The following is a 19,953-nucleotide window of genomic DNA, read 5'->3' as shown; positions in this document are numbered from 1 at the left end:
GCACACAGTTATCTGCCCAGAAATTTAGGGGTAGACAGGTGTTTTTATTTTCCCATCTGATGATTGTTGTAAGTGGCGGGTCTTTAAAGAATTTCCCTGGACTATTATTCCAGAATAAAATGGGAGCCTGTCTCACTAACAATCAAGCAAATCCAGTCATTCTGAACACTTTAGTTTCTTCCTTGAAATCTTATTTTTCTCTAGTGGTGTCCTCTCAGTTATGGGCAAGTACAACTTTTTTCCCTCTTGACTGCATTATTTGAGGTTATTGCTGCCACCTTCTTCAGGTATAAAACCATTGATGTATGTAATCCTTAAGTAAGGATTCAGGTCATGTAGTTTCCCATGCTTATATCAGAGCACCAAGTGTTTTTAAAGAGACTTTTTTTTTAGTCATATTTATGCTGTCAGTTTTCAGCTAGTATAACTCTACTTTCTAGATGCAAAAATTTGGTGGTGGGGAGTTAGGGGGAACGTCTGTAAATATTTAACAGCAAACAAATGGCTTGGCTGTGGTCTGGGTGAATTTCAGTATTTTGAGCTGGGAAAGAATCAGTGACAATCACTGGTCTTGAGCAAGTAATCCACTCTTTTCATTTGAAAACAAAGCCATTAATGACAATGTATAACTAATGACAGACTTGCTTCCTAATGTGATACTGTAGGATGTAATTTTTTTAAATTATAGATAAATCTACAGATATTTGGCTTATAATCTTCCTCCTAAAATTAATCTCTGTACCTCACTTGAAATGCTTTTGCCTTTATTCATATATGCAACAAATATTTATTGCACACCTACTATGTACTGTGCACTGCACACTGTACCAGAGATACAGCATTGAGTAGGACATGACCTATGTGTTCTAGAATTCCACAGGTGGTAGAGGATGGAGAAAGGGAAACACACAAGGACAATACAGTGTGATAAGGGCTATAATCAGGATAAGCAATAGGTGATTTGTGGAGGAGCGGGGGTAACAACTAACCCAGCTATTTCCTTTTAGAAAACTGTACAAGTAAAAGTAGTAATTTGCTAAGAAATCTTATTTATTGACTACGTTTGCCAAATCAGTCATTTGAGATTTTCACATTTACTGTACACCAGCAAATCTTCTCTGCTGAAATTACCCTGTGTAATCATACAAGTAATACTTAAAGAATGTTGAATAACTTCTTACAAAAGTAACTTGAATCATTTTTGTAACATTTCATGGGAAGTTATAGCAAATGTTTCACATTACTGAAAATGCACTTTCCAAGTTTACAGATTGTGAGGAGAGCCATCAACTGACAAACCTTCACAAGAGCTTTCTACATATACTGGGCCTTCATTACCATCTAAGTAAATAACAGATTTTGCCTCTCGGTTTAATATCCTTACTTGGTTGGCATTTCAGGGTCTTTCCTGTTTCAGCATCAATAGCACATTTTCCTTCTCTTCTCATTTTCTGATTCCTAAAACATTTTGGGTCATATTTTAAGCAGTCTTGGTGGTTTGTTTGCTCCTTTTCTTAAAATTTTGTAAAATGTATGCTCTTGTATCTTCAAAGTGGTCAGTAGTACTCATAACTTTCTTCCACGGGACCTAATGGTTTAGATTCCCCTAAAGTTAACAAACAGGTACTGAGCACACACAGCATACAGAGACCAGAGACACAGCCCTGCCCACAGCCCAGCACTCAGTCTAGCTAGACTCCAGAGGACTTGGGAGTAGAGACAGATTCACCACCCAACACTCAACATCACAATTCCCTCCCCAGCTCCTATGGTTCTGTTTCTGAAATTCTATCACAGGAAAATCCAAAGCAAGAAACTTAAGACTTACGAGAAAACTAGAGCTGGGGAGATCAAGGTCATAAGCAAACCTACGAATATTCTTTACAGTAGAGAAATCACCAAAGACGTGATGACAGAAGGTCCCCAAACATCTTTTATTGCCCAGCCTTTTGCCACCTTATTTACCATCAAAATAGATCATCCTTTCTGGCAACGTATTTGGCAGAGAAAATCAAATCTTGCCTTTCTGCCTTGTCTGCAAATTACTGGAGTTATTACCATATAGCTTTCCTTTCAAGACACTTCAAAATGGTTTACTCCTGTGATGTTAATCTCACTGATTCGCATCCTTTAATTCTGACATTCTTTTCAAAAGATTGTTTTTCCCAGGCGTTGCTTGTGTACAGTGTTCTCTAACCTCTGCCAAACTTCATTGCTGACTCCCTCTTCTTGATCTTGTTTCCTGTTGTCCCTGCTTTTCTATATGCATCTTCGGAGACTTTTTAGAGGGGACAAATTGTATTTTGCAGAATTGCTCTTTGTTTTTATGGTAAGAATGCATTTGGTTTAAACTCTTTCATTACCCTAGTGGACAGTCCAGCCCTACCTTCCACTGGTGGAGGGTTTGAAACATTTTCTGGGAAGCCCAGAACTTCAGACATGAAGCAGGCAGTGTCCACTCAGGGAGTGTCTGGCCTTTGCCCCTACTTAAGCTGGCCAAACCCTCCCTGTGCACAGCTGTTTGGATCCACAGCCAGGCCTCTATGGCTCTTTCTTGCCTGTCTCCAGCTCTGATTCGACTGCCTTCCCCAGCTCCTGTGTGCGTCCTTTCTGTGTCCCTCCATACCCGGTGTCTCTTCGGCAAGACCTCCCGCTTCATGATTAGCCCTCCTCCAGCACCCCTTGGCTTCCACCTACCCTTTGTCTCTGAGCCCACACCCTCCCTCCTTCCCTTCCCATCAACTCTTGTATTTGTTAGGAAAGCAAATTTCTTGAACTCACTGATCATTGGCAACCTCCCCAGGGCTTTATGTATGTAGTACAATCATATATACACTTGGGTTAACAACCCAAATGAGTTCAATCGTGGTGACATTTCAGGCAATGTGAGGGAAGAATCTGGGGAACTTCACACTATCCAGTTAGCCCCCTAGTTAGCCCTGCCCAGGGCAAAGGGAAAGGAGAACTCATGCTTCTCTGGAGGAAGAGGTGGCCGTGGCTTGGCAAACCCCTTGTCCTATTAACTTTTGTGCTGGGCTATGCAGCAGAGACTGACATTTCCCATTTGTGAGGGTCAGTGGCGCTCTCTCTATCTCTCTCTCTCTCTCTCTCTCTCTCAAGAAAGATTAGTTCTACCCACGCTGACCCCTGACTCTCTTTAAACCAAATATGATTCAGTCTCCTTGGCTCCCTAACAGCTGGGGGTAGGCTCAGATGTCTCGGGGGAGGGAATGATCGTGCTGACACAGAGATCAGATCATGACTATGCCTCTTTTTCAAAAGAAGTCTTTAGAGAGACTTCCATTCCTTTTAGTTGATCCAAGAAATGCCTGGAATTCTGGATTTTCTGTGATAAGATAACAGCTCAATGATTCATTTATTTATTCCTTTTTTTAAAAATTTATTAAATTTATTTTATTTTTGGCTGCGTTGGGTCTTTGTTACTGCACGGGCTTTCTCTAGTTGTGGTGTGCGGGGGCTGTTCTTCGTTGCGGTGCGCGGGCTTTTCATTGCTGTGGCTTCTCTTGTTGCAGAGCACGGGCTCTAGGCACGTGGGCTTCAGTGGTTGTCGCACGTGGGCTTCAGTAGTCATGGCATGCGGGCTCTAGAGCACAGGCTCAGTAATTGTGGCACACGGGCTCAGTAGTTGTGGCTTGCAGGCTCTAGAGCGCAGGCTCATTAATTGTGGCACACGGGCTCAGTAGTTGTGGCTTGCAGGCTCTAGAGCGCAGCCTCGGTAGTTGTGGCGCATGGGCTTAGTTGCTCCGCAGCATGTGGGATCTTCCCGGACCAGGGCTTGAACCCGTGTCCCCTGCATTGGCAGGTGGATTCTTAACCACTGTGCCACCAGGAAAGCCTCCATTTATTTATTCTTGATGACTATTTGGCACAACAATTAAGCAAGCCATTAAGTGTATCATTCATGCATATGAGTGGACAGGATTTATTAATATACGAATTCACCTTCTTATTCTCATTTCACCATTCCCTCTCCAGCGCAGCCCACACATGCCCTCAAGGAGCTGCAGTGCTGGTTGGTTGCTGGCTCCTTCTGGAGACAATAGAATAAGGAAGGGGAGAGAGAGACCCATACTCCATACTGAGACGTGGGCGGAAAAGCAGGGAGGGCTTAGCCAGAGAAGGCAAGTCAATCAAAACAGTAAAGAAATAGCTGAGCAAAGCAAGGGGGGAGGACAGAGGGAGGAACAGTATTTAACAAGATTAGAGGAAGAGCGTGGGGATTTGGCATGAGAGGCTCTGGGACAGCTGTGAGGTGGCAAAACCCCGAGAATTCAGGAGGGAATGTGAAAAGGGTTTCTGGCTTATTAATTAGTCTCTGGCTTATAAATTAGTTTCTGCCTTATAAATTAATCTCTGGCTTATAAATTAGTGTCCTTTAAGTCTCCTTGCATCTGGAAATGCAAGTAAAGAATAGCTTTCTTTCCTTTTTTTTTTTTTTTTTCTGTTTCTTTTAAAAATTTATTTTCTAAATAACTTTTTGTTGCCAGACTGTGCTTCTTTATAAGCAATTCAGTGCAGAAATGAAACCAGGAGTCGCCCCAGGATTGTTTAGGGTTACCTAGAGAACAAATATTCAGAATATATGTACCATGGCTTCCTGCAGACGATTTGAAAAAAAAATAGAGGGGTCATTGTTCCTTACCCCATGACCAACTTCCCATATCAGAACCTTCCTTTTTTTCCCTTCCCCAGGCACCCAAAGGAAAACAACAGCAGTTTTGGAATTTCTTTCAATGATGCTTTTTCATTACACAAACTTCTGTTAAGCGCCTGCTATGTGACAAGTAAAGATGAATGGAACCTGGCCCTAGCCTTAAGGGCTGATACTGATGAGTGAGGTGGACATATTAACAACTTGTTAAAACACTGCAGTTAGTGCCTCTATGGAGACAGAGGCAAGGCACTGCGCACTCATGGGGCAAGGAAGACCCGCCTCTGTTTGCATGGTCAGGGGAGGTTTTTGAGAGAAGCTGAGTCTGAAGGGATAAGTGGGGGGTCATCAGCAGAAAAATGGAGGAAAGAATAAGGGGCGTTTCTGGCAAAAGGAAGAGCATATGCCAAGATGCAGAGGAGAAAAGAGCATGGCCCCAGGAGAAACCATGAAGGTGGATGTAGAAAGGGTGGATGTAGGGTTGCAACAGGTTAGCTAAGAAGTTTAGGATGTAGGTGGGTGGCGTTACAGAAGGCCTTGTATGCCATGCAAAGGAATTAAGCCTTGTATCCTGCAAGCAATGAGGAAGGGAGATTCTGAAAAATTATAACAGGGCAGTGACTTGCTCACCTCTTCATTTTAGAGATGGACTTCTAGTGGGCATGGCTTAGAAGAGAGATTGAGGTAGGAGGACAAAGTAGAAAGTATTGCAGTCATCTAGGGAAAACCAAAGTATTGTTGGAGTAAGACCATGGCCACGGTAATAGAGAGGAAGAGTTTGGTGGAAGAGAGAATTTCATGGCGGGTAGGAAGGATGAGGAACTTTAGATCAGACATGGGGTAACAAAGACAGATGATTCTGATATTATTCTTATATTCCCGCTCTAGGCAACTGGTTTGTTGTATTCCTCACTCAATAAAATGGAGAATACAGAAAGGAGAACAAGCTTTGGATAAGTCAATATGTATAATTTGGGGACTGTTGATATCAAAGAACTCCAAGGAACATCCAGCTAGAATGCTCAATAACGCAGGAGAGATAACAGACCAAAATCATGGCCTCCCTACTACCATCGACCTCCTCTGCCAGGTAGATGTAAGAAGTACAGGTATCAATGCCTACAAACAGGGCCACTGATGACTGTTGAAGCATTTTACAGGCTTCTGTTTTATGTATAGGCTCATGTTTAGTTACTGATGGCATGAGTGGTTCATGGTGAGATGTAATTACATCTCCTAAGAAATGGACACTTTAAAAAAAAAAACTGGACACTTTGTAGTCTCAGTATGCACACTTACCATGCTTGTCTTAAGAGCTCTGAACTGGATTAATCTTCTCGGCCAATCTACACATCCACATTTTTCTTTCCTCTCCAGAAAAAGAAGCTATTAGAATCAGTTGAAAGTAATGAGGTTAATGACAAGAAGAGAAAGATCTTACAATCTAGCTTTTAGCTTTGAAGAGAGGTTAGTTGACACTTCCCAGCAATGGGCAGGTTAACCTACTGAGAGTTTTATAAGGGCCAGAGATGGAAGAACAGATCAGAAGGCAGCAGGCCAAATTCCTAGAGATTTTAGTGTCTGAAAGAGATTTCCCTATGTAGACATAAAGATAAGTACCAGCCACTCTCTGATGGTTGAGGGAGAGAGAAGGGAGCGAGAGAGGATTTAAACAACAGAAAGGACCTGTTTGAATCCAGAGTTCATGCCAGAATCTGCCACTAGTTTAAAATTAACCAAAGATTTGTTTCCAAAATCTTTCCAACCATTCATAATTGTGCTTCTCATTTTTCTTAGACTTGATATCATATATATTTAAATTTTCATTTAAAAGCTTCCAGTAACCTTTGGCACCAAGATTCCTGATTTGGAGGTAATCCATGTCTGATCTTCATTGGGTTGTAGGAGGTTGTGGGAATGTTATCCAATCCTCTTTCACGACTACAATTCTATTTACTGGTGGTTCAAAAGTAGTTCCTCATTTTAAATCTTGAATCAATCCACTTTGTAATTTTTTGATGTTAGTGAGTTAACATCAGGGTCCTTTTTTTTTTATTTTATTTATTTATTTTTGTCTGTGTTGGGTCTTTGTTGCACGTGGGTTTTCTCTAGTTGTGGCGAGCGGGGGCTGCTCTTGGTTATGGTGCACAGGCTTCTCGTTGCGGTGGCTTCTCTCGTTGCGGAGCACGGGCTCTAGGCGCGTGGGTTTCAGTAGTTGTGGCACGCAGGCTCAGTAGATGTGGCTCGCGGGCTCTAGAGCGCAGATTCAGTAGTTGTGGCTCACAGGCTTAGTTGCTCCGCGGCATGTGGGATCTTCCCGGACCAGGGCTCGAACCCGTGTCCCCTGCATTGGCAGGCAGATTCTTAACCACTGTGCCACCAGGGAAGCCCACAGGGTCCTTTTTGATAAAAGATCTCTAGGAAGAAATAAGCAAGCTCTGTTTATGGAACATCAAATCGAAACAAAGAGTATCCTGGGGACTGTCTCAGAACATTTCATAGAAATTAAATTCTGTACCTTCCAGGCTAATGTAATGTAGTCCTCAAGGTGGCTTAGGAAGGCCTGGTGACTTCCCTGATCATAGAGTTATCCTGCATCCGCCCTAGATTTCCAACATTTCTTGTTAGTTTACTTGCTGGAGGGGTTAAGGCAAGGCTGGATTAAAAAATAGAGCTGGGAATTAACTGTTGCCCAGGAAGATTAGCTTTCCAGGCACTGATTCTTGAGGAGAGGTTTCTTAATGGTGTTTGCCTGGTCGCTAGAAGGATTCCCCCGAGCCCCACCCTCAGCCTGGGTTTAATCTGTAGCTTCCCCAAAGCATCTTGTGTTCATAGTGGGGAAGAATGACTCACAGGCTGAATAAATTCAGAGTCCCAAGAGCACTGAGGTTTAGTGGTGAATATCCTACTGTGGGGAATCGGGAAACCAAGTACTGGTCCTGGTTTGGCTACTGACTGCCAAAGTCACTCACCGTCTCTGAGCGTCCACCTCCTCTAAAAATAATAGGAGCTGATATGTATTGAATGAATCCCATGTTTCAGGAATGATTATTATCCTTTTGTGCACCATTTCATTTAATCCTCAGATTTCTGCTATGGGCTATGACTATAATCACCTCCATTTTGCAGATGAGGAAATCGAGGCATGTAGAAGTTAATTTGCCCAAGTTCATAAATCAGTAATGACCGCTTGGACGCAAATACTGGTGGGCAGATTGGCCTGCAGTCTCTACCCTTATTCCTAACACTGCACCACCTCCTAAAGTGAAGGGAAAAGACAAGAGGATGACGAGGGTTCTTTTAACCCTGCTAGTGTGGGGTGGAGGGGAAGAGGGCTCTGTTTCTGGGGTGAGAAGACCCAGTGTCCAGCTCTACCTTGTTCCTCCCCACCCCTGAGAATCTTTCAGGGAATATGTCTTCACTATTAGGCCACGGGTAGCATTGCAGGACTTGGTTTAGCTCCTATGCCCCACAAGAATACTTATCAGGGTCATTCTTTTCTGAGCACGTGGGTTAAGCGAGATCTCAGCGGTAGTGGAACCTTGGAGAGATGAAGCATCGGGAATGTTGGCCACAGAGAAAAATGCTGCAGCAAGAAGCTGCAAGCTCCCAGCTCGCTGCCTTGATAGGGACCACAGTAAATCAGGAGGTGCCATGGAGGCTGGTGCTGGATCTCAGGGGCAGAACCTGGCCAGGGGCTGTGGATCCCCCCACCCCACCCAAAACAACAGCAGCAGCAGCAGCAACAGACCAAGTTCAGGCTGAGAAAGCAGACTCTGTGCGGAAGGGGGCCGAGAGAATTGAGGGAATAAGGGGAAGGAAGGAACAGACGGCCCCAAAGGGTCTTGGAACAAAGGGGAAAAGGGGATTGTAGTCACATTGGTGTCGGTAGCCCAGGAGAAGAGGAAAGGGCTCCCGTGAGCCCTGAAATGGAAGGAGAGGGAAAGAAGTAAGCAGCTCACAGCTAGCAAGGGGAGGAAGTGGGAGATGCGCTGCTTCCTGTAGAAAGACCGATGACTGAAGACAAAGCTGGGTGGGGACTAGTCCCTGGGCTGCAAGAGCCGCTGCTACACATACACACAGCGGCTGCCGCGCCGTGGGCAGCTCCTACTACTGCGGGGCTGGGCTGGGCTGGGCTGGGCTGGGCTGGGCTGGGCTGGGCTGGGCGGGCTGCGCCGGAGCTCGCCTGCACACAGCGGCTCGGAGGGAGGAGGAAAGCCACTCGTCTCAGACCAGCCTCGGGAGCCAAGGTAAAGGAAACACTTTTCGTGTTGCTCCTCGCTAAGTGAGAAAAATGACCCTCGCCTAGGGTTGTAAGGGCAGATTTCGAAGGGAAGAAAGACACATTGTTCCGGGGATGGGGGGAAATGGTCAAGGATGGGTTGTGTTAGCAGGGCTTTTGAGAAGGACCAAATTCGTGACACCTTGATTTGAAAAAAATAATCCTCATTAGTGCTTAGCTTCGGTGACTCATCAGGAAAACACGCTAAATGTTAAGAAGCTGTTTGCATAGTTCTCTTGGGAGGAAGGCAGAGCCCAGTTGAAATCAATTGGGGCTGTGAAGCTGTGGGCTGATCATCTGAACGTTGCAGTCTTGTTTGAGGGGTGTAAAATGTTAATTGCATTATCTTTCTTACACATTGCACTGGGGTAGCTTCTATCTTGCAGCATAACGACTGTGGTTTGGCTTTTTGTTTGTTTGTTTGTTTTTTTGTTTGTTTTGGGGGTTAAATCCTTTTGTACTCAGAATTTGCTAACAAAGGCTGGAATTGCGTATGCGAGGGGCAGTATTTACCATTAAAAAAAAAAAAAAAAGGTGTCTTCCTCCCTCTGCTCTGTGCAGCTGCTTTCAGGATAACCTCAGAAACAGCTATCATTTTCCAGTGGGTCTTATCCTAAAGTTGCATTCTTTCCCAGAAGAGTGTGGCGGGTTTAACTTGTCTAGAATCGGATACCAGTGTATATATGGATTTTATGTTTCTATAGATTTTATTCATCTATAGGTCGAGGTGCATATTAGCCTCAGTGACGGACAGCATGTAAAAGTGTTGCCAGGTTGTTTCCTTACCTGCACATGCTGTGGATGGACGAAATAGTGAAATCAGAACTTGATTTTTATTCTTTGATTTCCTTGAGCAATGGGTCCTCTTATTAGAGTCTATGGCCATGGCTTGTTCATGTTTGTGAATGATACACACAAGTGCAGTAAATAGGTTTAACGGATTAGAAATGAGATTGTGAGATTTCTTTGGCAGGATATGTAGGAGGGTTTAATATCCTAGCATAGCCTGATTTAAAAAATTAAGCTGTGTCTCCAACAGAAAATGCGGTTAAGCAATAAGTGATGGTTGATAAAAGGTTTTGTCTTGCATTTTTACAATGAAAGGAGATAATTTTCAAAAGAAAGAACTGCTTATAGCGGAGTAAAAATAATAAAAAGGCCATATTTAGACACTCATTCTTAAAGTGTAGGTTTTAAACACTAAATGTGCCATGGAAAGTGTATATGCTTCCTCATTTATCATCATTCTCAATTGTGAAGAGCTCTAGTTTTTGTTTGTTTTTTTTATAAATTTATTTAATTTATTTCTTTGGGCTGCATTGGGTCTTTGTTGCTGTGCGCAGGCTTCCCCTAGTTGTGGCGAGTGGGAGCTACTCCTCATTGTGGTGCACGGGCTTCTCACTGCGGTGGCTTCTCTTGCTGCGGAGCACGGGCTCTAGGCACGCGGGCTTCAGTAGTTGTGGCACATGGGCTCAGTAGTTGTGGCGCACGGGCTTAGTTGCTCCGCGGCACGTGGGATCTTCCCGGACCAGGGCTCGAACCCATGTCCCCTGCATTGGCAGGCAGATTCTTAACCAGTGCGCCACCAGGGAAGCCCTGTTTTTTTTTTAATGTCACCTTATGAAATTGATTTGGCTTCTGCAAGTTTGTGGAGTAGCAGTGCATTTTCAGAGATAAGAATCTTTAGGTACTAAAGAAAAAAACGTCAAATTTTCTGAGCATACTTATGAAACTAAACCTGTGTGATGACTAAGAGGTGAAATAGTGCTGGTGTTGAAACCATGGAGCTCCCCTGGCAAATCCATTGAATTTAATCAAACCTGTGGGCAAAACAAGTCACGCCACATATTCCATGGTTCCAGTTCCCGTGTGTCTCCTAGACATAAGGGAACTGGAACCATATGTAAAGATCATCTTCCCAGAGGGGAGATCTAGGGTGCATCTTGGATCCCGAATGGCCCTAACTGGAGTTCTGTGATCAAGCTGCCTGTTATTAAATGAAATGGAAAGTTGGGAGTCCAGGCTGTATGAATGAGGATGGGGCTCACGCTCTGGTACTTACGCAGCTACGGGCTGGATTCACTAGATAATGCCAACACCCTGCTTTGTGTGAGGATGTGTAGACAATCTGCTTTACTCCTCACTGTGTGTTTCACAAAAGAGTCAGAAAATGAAACCTTGGCTCATAGGCACAGGGGAGTCCAGAGGCCCCCTGCTCTCTTTCAGAAAACATCGAACAAGAGATGCCTATTTTCTGCACAGCCCCAAACATTCCCTTAATTATTAAATTCCAGCTTGAAGCACAACATGAATGAGTAACGGCAGATCAGTAACTACGATGGCAGGAGGTTTAGGAAGAAGATGAAAAAGCTCCTGTCCTGTAAAATGGGACTATTTCCTCTTCTTCTGGCCATATGGAATATTAAAAGACATACTACTTTGGTCCAGAGTGTTTGCAGGCTTTTGAGGGAGTCAACCAACACTGAAATTTTAATTGTGTGTGCGTGTGTGGTTTTTTTTCTGCCATATGGCCAACGGCAGAGTGGAAACACGACTCCTGGTTGGTCCTGGGCCTCATGGTGGGCTCGTAGTGAATGCATTTGGTTGACTGACTTTTTTAGCCTACTTCAGAAGGCAGGCTCAACTTTTAAGTATAAAAGCTCTATAGTCAGAGCACAAAGCCTCTTCAAAGACAACTGTGGGTAGCAGAAAACAGCATGGTGGAGTGAAAAGAATGCAGGCTTCGAGAGTCAGGCAGATCTGCCTTTGAATCCTACCACTGGTTCTTGCTGGTACGTTATGAACCTTGCTTTCATTCACTGTAAAGAAGGATTAATAGTATATAATCAGGGTATTTGTTGTTGTTGTTTGTTTGTTTGTTGTGTTTTATTTGGTTTTTGCTTTTGTGTGTGATTTGTGAGTGCCTGCCTGGTACATAGTAGGTACTCAGATGTCACTTTTTCTTCTGCATCGGGAAAAGTTAGCGTATTCTTGATCTTTGCCACTATCTCAAAGATTCAGGAGACATTTTTTTTTAATTGTAGTGAAATATATATAACATAAAATTTCCCATTTTAACTATTTGTAAGTGTGCCACTCTGTGGCATTAAGTATATTGACATTGTTGTGCAACTGTCACTACCATCCATCCCCAGAGCTTTTTCATCTTCTCAAACTGAAAATCTGTTCCCATTAAACAGTAACTCCCCATTCCCTCCTCCCCCCGAACCCCTGGCACCACCATTCTACCTTCTGTCTATGACTACTCTAGGTACCTCGTGTAAGTGGAATCATACAGTATTTGTCCTTTTGTGACTCTCTTATTTCACTTGCCAAAATGTCTTCAAGGTTAATCCATGTTACGGCATATGTTGGAATTTCCTTCCTTTTTTAGGCTGAATAATATTCCATTGTATATACATACTATAGTTTTTTATCCATTAATCTGTTGATGGACACTTGGGTCGCTTCCATGTTTTAGCTATTGTGAATAGATCATGGGTGTACAAATATCCCTGCTTTCACTTCTTTTGGGTTACCCAGAAGTGTAATTGCTGTATTATATGGTAACTGTGTTTAATTTTTTGAAGAATGGCCATACAGTTTTCCATAGCCGCTACACCATTTTATATTCCCACAGCAGTACACGAGGGTCCCAATTTCTCCACATCCTCACCAACATTTGTTATTTCCTGGGGTTTTTTGTTTGTTTGTTTTTGACAGTAACTATCCCAGTGGGTGTGAATTGGTATCTCTTTGTGGTTTCAATTTGCATTTCCCTGAGGATTAGTGATGTTGAATGTCTTTTCACGTGCCTGTTGGCGATTTGTATGGCTCCTTTAGAGAAATGCCTATTCAAGTCCTCTACCCATTTTTTAATTGGATTGTTTTCGAGGAGACGTTTTGAAATGGCAGCATCTCTTAACATAGTGTGTCAGAAAGATCATGATTATAATATTTGTATTCAGTCTCTTGCATACACCAGTATTATCCCTGCCCAAGTGAAATACATCTCTCAAAAGTAACTTTTAAATGCAAAAGGAGAAAGAAAATCTGCATAGATCCTGATAATTAGTGATATCAAGAACCTGATAGTGTAAGTCAAACCCTAATTGTAGACCGGTGATCCTGCTGGCCAGGTGCAGGCCAGGCCCCAGGAGGGGGCCATCACTTCAGTGTCTTTCTAGTCTCTATTCATTAGCTGCAGGGGAAAAAGTGCCCAATAGGTAGCAAGTTCAGAAAAAGGGAGGAGAAACTACACACTAAATTGTTCTCAAACTCTTTATAATGGAGAGGATTAACCTTGGAAAGGGGCTATAGTAGTTAAACAACAACAATAGATTCTGAGAGAAGTTTCTACTAATGCAATGTGATTCTAATCTAAATTTCACTTTTGAAAATAAGAATCCTGTGTTTCACTTTCCACCACAGATTTCACTTTCCATTCCAAAACCAGTGAGGCAGGGTATGGATGGGGCTGAAGCGATCTGGGCAGAAAGATTAGGGAAGACTCTGTTGAACAGCAGTGATACCTGAGGTTTATGGTGTGGGTGCAGATGTTGACCTTGAATGGTTTGAAGAGCTCCTGAAAGACTGTATGTTAATTTTTTCGTAATGCACTCTGTGTGTGTACTAGGAGGTTGGATAATGACCTCCAACTTCTTAAAATTTGCAAATCTGTTGATTCTGTGGTTACTGGGAGGACCCATGACTGGCTTTACTAGACCCAGGTGGGAGAGGGGAATTACAGAGCTGGGTTAAGACTTTGTCCCAGCCTATGACATCATAGAATTGCAGAGCTAAAACTGATCTGGGAAAAAAACCTAGCCTGTATCAACCCCTCCATGACGGATAATAAAATAGGCCCAGAATTTGTTACCTTTCTAGAGCTGCACAGTTGACTAATACCTCACCTCCCAATTCAATTTCCATTTTACTTCCCTCCACAGTAGGGCAAATGGATAGAGAAAGTCATTATACTTTGTCACTTTAAAAATTGTTTGGAAGACCATATTCTTTTGTTTAAAAAGAAGAGGGTAATGCTTAAAGTTAATATGCTATGTTTCTGTGTTCAAATTTGTACAAATGTAAAGATGCCAATGTGGAATTGAGATTCAGATTTTCAGGTAAAAGCGTTAGGGATATATGCGGTTCCTTAAAACTCTTATGTTAAAGAAAATCAATTATATTTAATAGGAGTCAATGTTCAGACAATCTTCAGAATCTCTAGAGGACTTCCTTAAACATTAGAAAAGAGGGAGCTCAATTCTCAAACTCTAGAAATAACATGTTTCTTAGAAGTGAAGATATAAGACAGGGTCAGCCCTTTTATCTCTTGTTAAACTGTCAAGCTCTTAATGGAAAGACTTAGTAAAACCAGTCACTTGACACTTCCTCCCTATTTCTTTGGCCTTCCCTTGTCCCCCTGCCAGTCTGGTTGTCAGGGTCAGGCCTTCCCATGATCCTCTGCCCCAGGCACCCGGCAGTAGAGCTGAAGGAGAAGTTCTGGAAACTGGAGTGATGGACTCTACTCCAGATTCCTTGCAACATCAGCAGGGCCTTTGCTGTTCTTAGGAAATCCTTTTTTTTTTTTTTTTAATTTCACTTTTTACTATCCCCTCTGCATTTTCAATGAAAACCATTAAACCCAAGCCCCTACTCCCTTTATTCATTACAGGTGACCTCACCTCCTGTTATTTGGAGAAGGTATATATTATGGAATTCCTCGACCTCATTCTTTACCACCTCACAATTTCTCATGTCTTCATTCATTTTCTTCTCCTCCCTTCCTAGGTCAAATTAGCACAGCTTTTCTTTCAAGCCTGGACTTGGACTCTTATTTCCTTTTACTTTCTAGGGGACTATGTTCTGACAATAATTCTATCTCCTTCTTACACATTTGGTTTCTTCTTTTTATTGGCCCTTTCCTCTTTGCCTGCAAACATGCTAGTTTACACATATAAATTTAAACAAACCGGTTGCCAACAAAGCTTCCCCTTGACTTTGGTAACCTCTACTAACTTTGTTTTCTTCCTACCTGTAGCAGAGGAAAAATAGTTTTCCCTCCACCTTTCTCAGTTCTGAGAAGCCTGTAACAAAAGACAGATTGATAAGAGAGAAACAAATGGACATTTATTAACTTGTATACCTCATGTGTACATGGGAGATACCAGGGAAAAATGAGGAGCTCTCAGAAGAGGTTTAGAACTCAGGCTTAAATACCATCTTGAGCTAAAGACAAAATTGAGAAGGAGGAGTGGAGGAGGGCAGTTACGGGGAGGCTGCCAGGAAAAGTGTGGTAAATAAGAGTAAGATTTGATATACATATTTAAGTTGATTCCACTCCTTTTCCTGGAACAGAGAGGGAGGCACCCTTACAAATCGAGATTTCCTTTATAATGTAAATTTCCCTTACAAAAATGTAACTTCTAGTATGTTTTCATAATTTCTCCAGTGTCTCCTGTTTCCCACGATAATCTGCCTGAAATAATCCTTATGCCAAAGAGGCATATTTTGGAGTGGCATATTCTGCCACCCTTCATGCCTCTCTGAAGGCTCACAACTTCTCCATTAACTCCAAGTTCTGCTCCCCAAAATACGAGTGTTCTCAAGATTTGATTCTTTTGACACTAAATTTCTCCCTCTTCCTTTATCAAACCCTTTTCTATGATTTCTGTCATTGTCACTGGGGTGGAGGGCAGTTCCAAATCTGATTCTCCATCCTGATCTCTCACCTACTCTAAACTTGCACATCGAGCACCCTGCAAACTTGCCAGAACATCCAACCCACTGAAACTGAGACTCCAAATCAGTGCTTGCCGTTGCCTTTCCCCACTCAAAACCAGCTCCTCACCTGATTCCACGACTATTAATGACACCCATTCTCTCAGTCCCTCAATTAGGAAAACCCAATTTCATTATTATCCTCACCAAACAACCAAGTTGGAGTCAGTTGCTCAGACCTTTGCATTGTCATTGGAAACATATCTTGACACCATCTAATCTTTCCCATGTTGATAGCCAGTGTCTTCGTTCTAGCCCTCCTGACCTCCAGCTGGGCTGATTTGTTGTTTGTGTTCTTGCCTCTCCCTGGAAGAACTTTCCTGCTTCTCCTTCCACACTCCACCCCTATAGTCTTGCTTCTCTGCGTAGCCAAATTCCATTCATCCTGTAAGGCTCAGTTCAAATGCTGTCTCTTCCATGAAGTCTTCCTTGGTTTCTTCCCTTCCCAATAAAAAGCAATCTTTACTTCCCCTGAAGTCTTTTGTTCTTTCATCACAGCAATTAGTGCATTCTCGTGTGTATAATGGCAATCTGCTATTTTTTTTTTCTTTTGCAAGCTCTTTGAGGACAGCAGTCACACCCAGTTTCATCTTTGTCTTCCTTACAGCACACAAATACAGCTTGGGTTTTTGTTTGTTTTTAATTTCAGTTTTATTGAAGTGTAATTGGCAAATAAAATTATACGATATTTAAAGCGTTCATCATGGTGATTGGATATACATATATACTGTGAAAGGATTCCTCCCATCTGGTTAATTAACATATACATCACCTCACATATATTTGTGGGATTTTTGTTTTTGCTTTTTTTGTTTGTTTGTTTGTTTGTTTTTGGTGAGAACATTTGGGTTCACAAATGCAGTTTGTTTATCATTCGTTTAATGAACTTTCTTGTGTCACTTATTTTTTTATGCAGAGTGGACTAGATATTCTAGGAGCTCAAAAACTACTGGGAAAACAGACAAATACTGACAGAATTACAATACAGTCAGTCTGTCCACAAGTCTTAACGGAATGTCTGCAATGTGCCATGTGTCCTTCGAGGGGCCAGGGACACTTGGATGAACAAAACAGGCCAGTTCTTTGTTTTCTTGGAAATTACATTCTATTGGGAGAGACCTGGAAAACACATAAACCAGTGGTTTACAGATCTAGCTGCACATTAGAAATCACTGAGAGGTACTTAGGAAAAAACACCTATGGCCCAGCCTCAACCCAGACTAATTAGATCAGAATCAGCCAGGATTGGACCCCATTGACAGAAACAAATTACAATACAAGAAAATATCAGGTAGTGATAAGTGCTGAGGTGGATTAAAATAGAAACAGATTGAATGATAGAGATTGTGTGTATGATGGTGTGGTCATGGGTATTTTACCTTTGTTGGGTAATCCCTGAAGGCCTCTCTGAGATGACATTCACAACTCATGTGCCTTCCCTAGTAGTAGACAGAGCTGCTGTGATTGGCTAGTTCAAGTGTCCTGTGAGGCCATGGCGCAGCCCTGCCTCTCTGAAGAACATGGTCACCAGACTCCAGAAAAAAGGTCTAGCTCTATTAGCAAGGAAGAAGGGGTGAATGGTTATCGGGTGTTCAACAGAGTCTGCCACTATTATTTTTTCCATCCTATACATGAGGATATCAAGGCCCAAAAGGTTAAAAAAACTTATCAAGATCATACAACTTTGAGTTGAACAGTGTTTCCATGCATTCTCCTTTCAGAAAAACAAACATACACATATACACACAAATGGAAAGCTTGCTTTAGTTGATGGTGATGATCTAGGTAGACTGGAGAAAGAGTCCTGGAAAAAAATACAAAATGGCTCCTGTGAGACGAAGCAAAGAATCACCTTCTAAACAAATGATTCCAGAAGAAATTACATCAGGTCCTAGTAAGTAATAAGAATGGCATTTAATTTAGACAAATAGCCCTGCATTTCTGCATTGTAAAATACATATATATATAATTAAATTGAGTCTTCCTGACTCGTCATCTAAATCAATTTGATCTAAATAAAATCCACCCTGGGCCAAGAAATGAGCAAGAGAGGCCAAGGGTTCTGTGTATGATGTCTATCAGACTTAAAGGAAAACACTGTTTTCTCTAGAGAGGTATGCATTTTGTTGATTACAGCACATGTAAGAGAAGCAAGAATACTCTCTGAAATTTCTGATTATGAGTTATTTTGAAAATAGTTTTCCATTTTCCAACTGCAGAGGCAACATGCAGTTCTATTATTGTTGCATTGTCTTCATGGTTCCTACTTTTCATTCTGATATTTCATTTCAGAGACTACGTTTGTGAGGCAGCAGTAGTGAAAAAGGGAAATTGCAGTGAAGCTGCTGTCATTACAGTGTTTTGACTGCTTGCCTCTAGGTGTATTTCTGTGCATTCTCATCGTAACAGATTAAGTGTTAATGGTAGGAATACCTTCTCTGTAATGAATGATCGAATGCTTCCTACTCTTATATTTGCATTTTTAAACAGGAAAGTAAAAGTTCATTTCTAAGCTTTGCCAACAGAGCTGTGTTTAAGAAGGGTATTTATCTGATCTGCACAGAACCATATGAGAAAAATTGTGAAAAAATTTACACAGAAAAAAAAATTAACAGTCATTTTAGTCTTTCTTTGGAGAATTGAATGGATCCTTTGCCATTATTTTTTAAACTTCATGAATGATGGTTGTGTTTAGAGAACATTACTGTATATAAGCATTAAAGTAATTTCGCTAACAGTTTTATTATTTTTTTTCCATTGGGGGAAAAGAAAACTTGATATCAAACAGTCCCAAAATTTTCTTTTAATTAAACTAATAAAAAACTTAAGTTAAAAAAAAAGTGAAAATTTCTAAGCAAAAAAAAAATTTGATTTTTTTATTATGTTTTAAAATAATCTGAAAATACTACAGTATAGAAAAATAATATTCTAAGGCTTAATACACAGGAGAGCATAGTAGTTAAAGAACATTGGTTTGGAATCAGAATGTCCTGGACAAGTTGCTTGAACTATCTGTGCCTCTGTTTCCTTATCTATAGATTGGGATATAATGACAATACCTACTTCACAAAATTGTCAGGGGAAAATAATATAATGTATGTAAAATGTTTATTTAACATGGTGCCTGACATATAGTAACTAACTATTCAGAATTGTAGCTATTATTAGTATAATTATTATTGTTACCACAAAGATGGAGTAGAGTATCTTTAGCTCTAGCCATGGGGTTCTTAGCCAGTTTTAGCAGAAATGATTATGGCCCAACATGAACCACAGGTGCTCAGAACTTGGAGTAAGGAATCACCTGAGGAAGGCTGCTTCCTAATCATAGTCAGACGTCAGTGTTCTGACTTAGTTAAGTGACAGTCTCAGGCTTGCACTATTTGTTCACCAATGCATGTGCTTAGGCATAAATATTTCTGGTTTTCCTTCCCACCTCATGATAGGCTTACAGGTCTCCGTCTGCTTTAGTTAGATGTAGCCATGTGTCTTGCATTGACCAGTGAAGTGAAAGCAGAAGTGATGTTTGTCACCTCTAGGAGGAAGCTTATAATGACCAGAATGTGAGCGCACTCCTTGGCAATTGACAGTGGTGAAAACACAGGAACAGTGGCTGAGCTCTTAAGCCTGGGTCTTAGAATAAAGACACACAGAGATGGTCTATCCACTGACCTGCAATGGACACATAGTAAGAGTGAAAAATGAGTTTTTCTGTCTCAAAAGATTTGGGGGTTGTTTGTTTCCACAGTATAACCTTAGCCTATCCTGACTAATAGGCTCTGGTTATCCCTTCAAACTCTAGAGAAAAAAATATTATTGGTAACAATACATAAAATATGTAGCAATTTGGAGTTAGTCATTTAAAAAAAATTTTTTTTAATTTAATTTTATTTTTTTTTTTATACATCAGATTGTTATTAGTCATCAATTTTATACACATCAGTGTATACATGTCAATCCCAATCACCCAATTCATCACACCCCCACCCCCACGCCCCCACCACTTTCCCCCCTTGGTATCCATATGTTTGTTCTCTACATCTGTGTCTCAATTTCCACCCTGCAAACCGGTTCATCTGTACCATTTTTCTAGGTTCCACATACATGCGTTAATATACGATATTTGTTTTTCTCTTTCTGACTTACTTCACTCTGTATGACAGTCTCTAGATCCATCCACATCTCAACAAATGACTCAATTTCGTTCCTTTTTATG

At 41.6% G+C, this 19,953-nt stretch overlaps 1 protein-coding gene across 1 annotated transcript in view; it reads left to right on the top strand.

The window, feature by feature from the left end:
* The first annotated feature begins 8,838 nt into the window (after positions 1-8,838).
* Positions 8,839-19,953, top strand: part of GNG2 (G protein subunit gamma 2) — a 129,162-nt gene continuing 118,047 nt past the window's right edge. Inside the window, exon 1 of the mRNA XM_068545501.1 lies at positions 8,839-8,922. The gene's annotated coding sequence lies outside the window, so the exon portion shown is untranslated. The remainder of the gene's footprint in view (positions 8,923-19,953) is intronic.

Source organism: Eschrichtius robustus, chromosome 1 (genome assembly GCF_028021215.1).
Source record: "Eschrichtius robustus isolate mEscRob2 chromosome 1, mEscRob2.pri, whole genome shotgun sequence".
Taxonomy (NCBI): Eukaryota; Metazoa; Chordata; class Mammalia; order Artiodactyla; family Eschrichtiidae; genus Eschrichtius; species Eschrichtius robustus.
The sequence above is the reverse complement of the archived record's forward strand: the minus strand, read 5'-3'. Positions and strand labels throughout refer to the sequence as shown.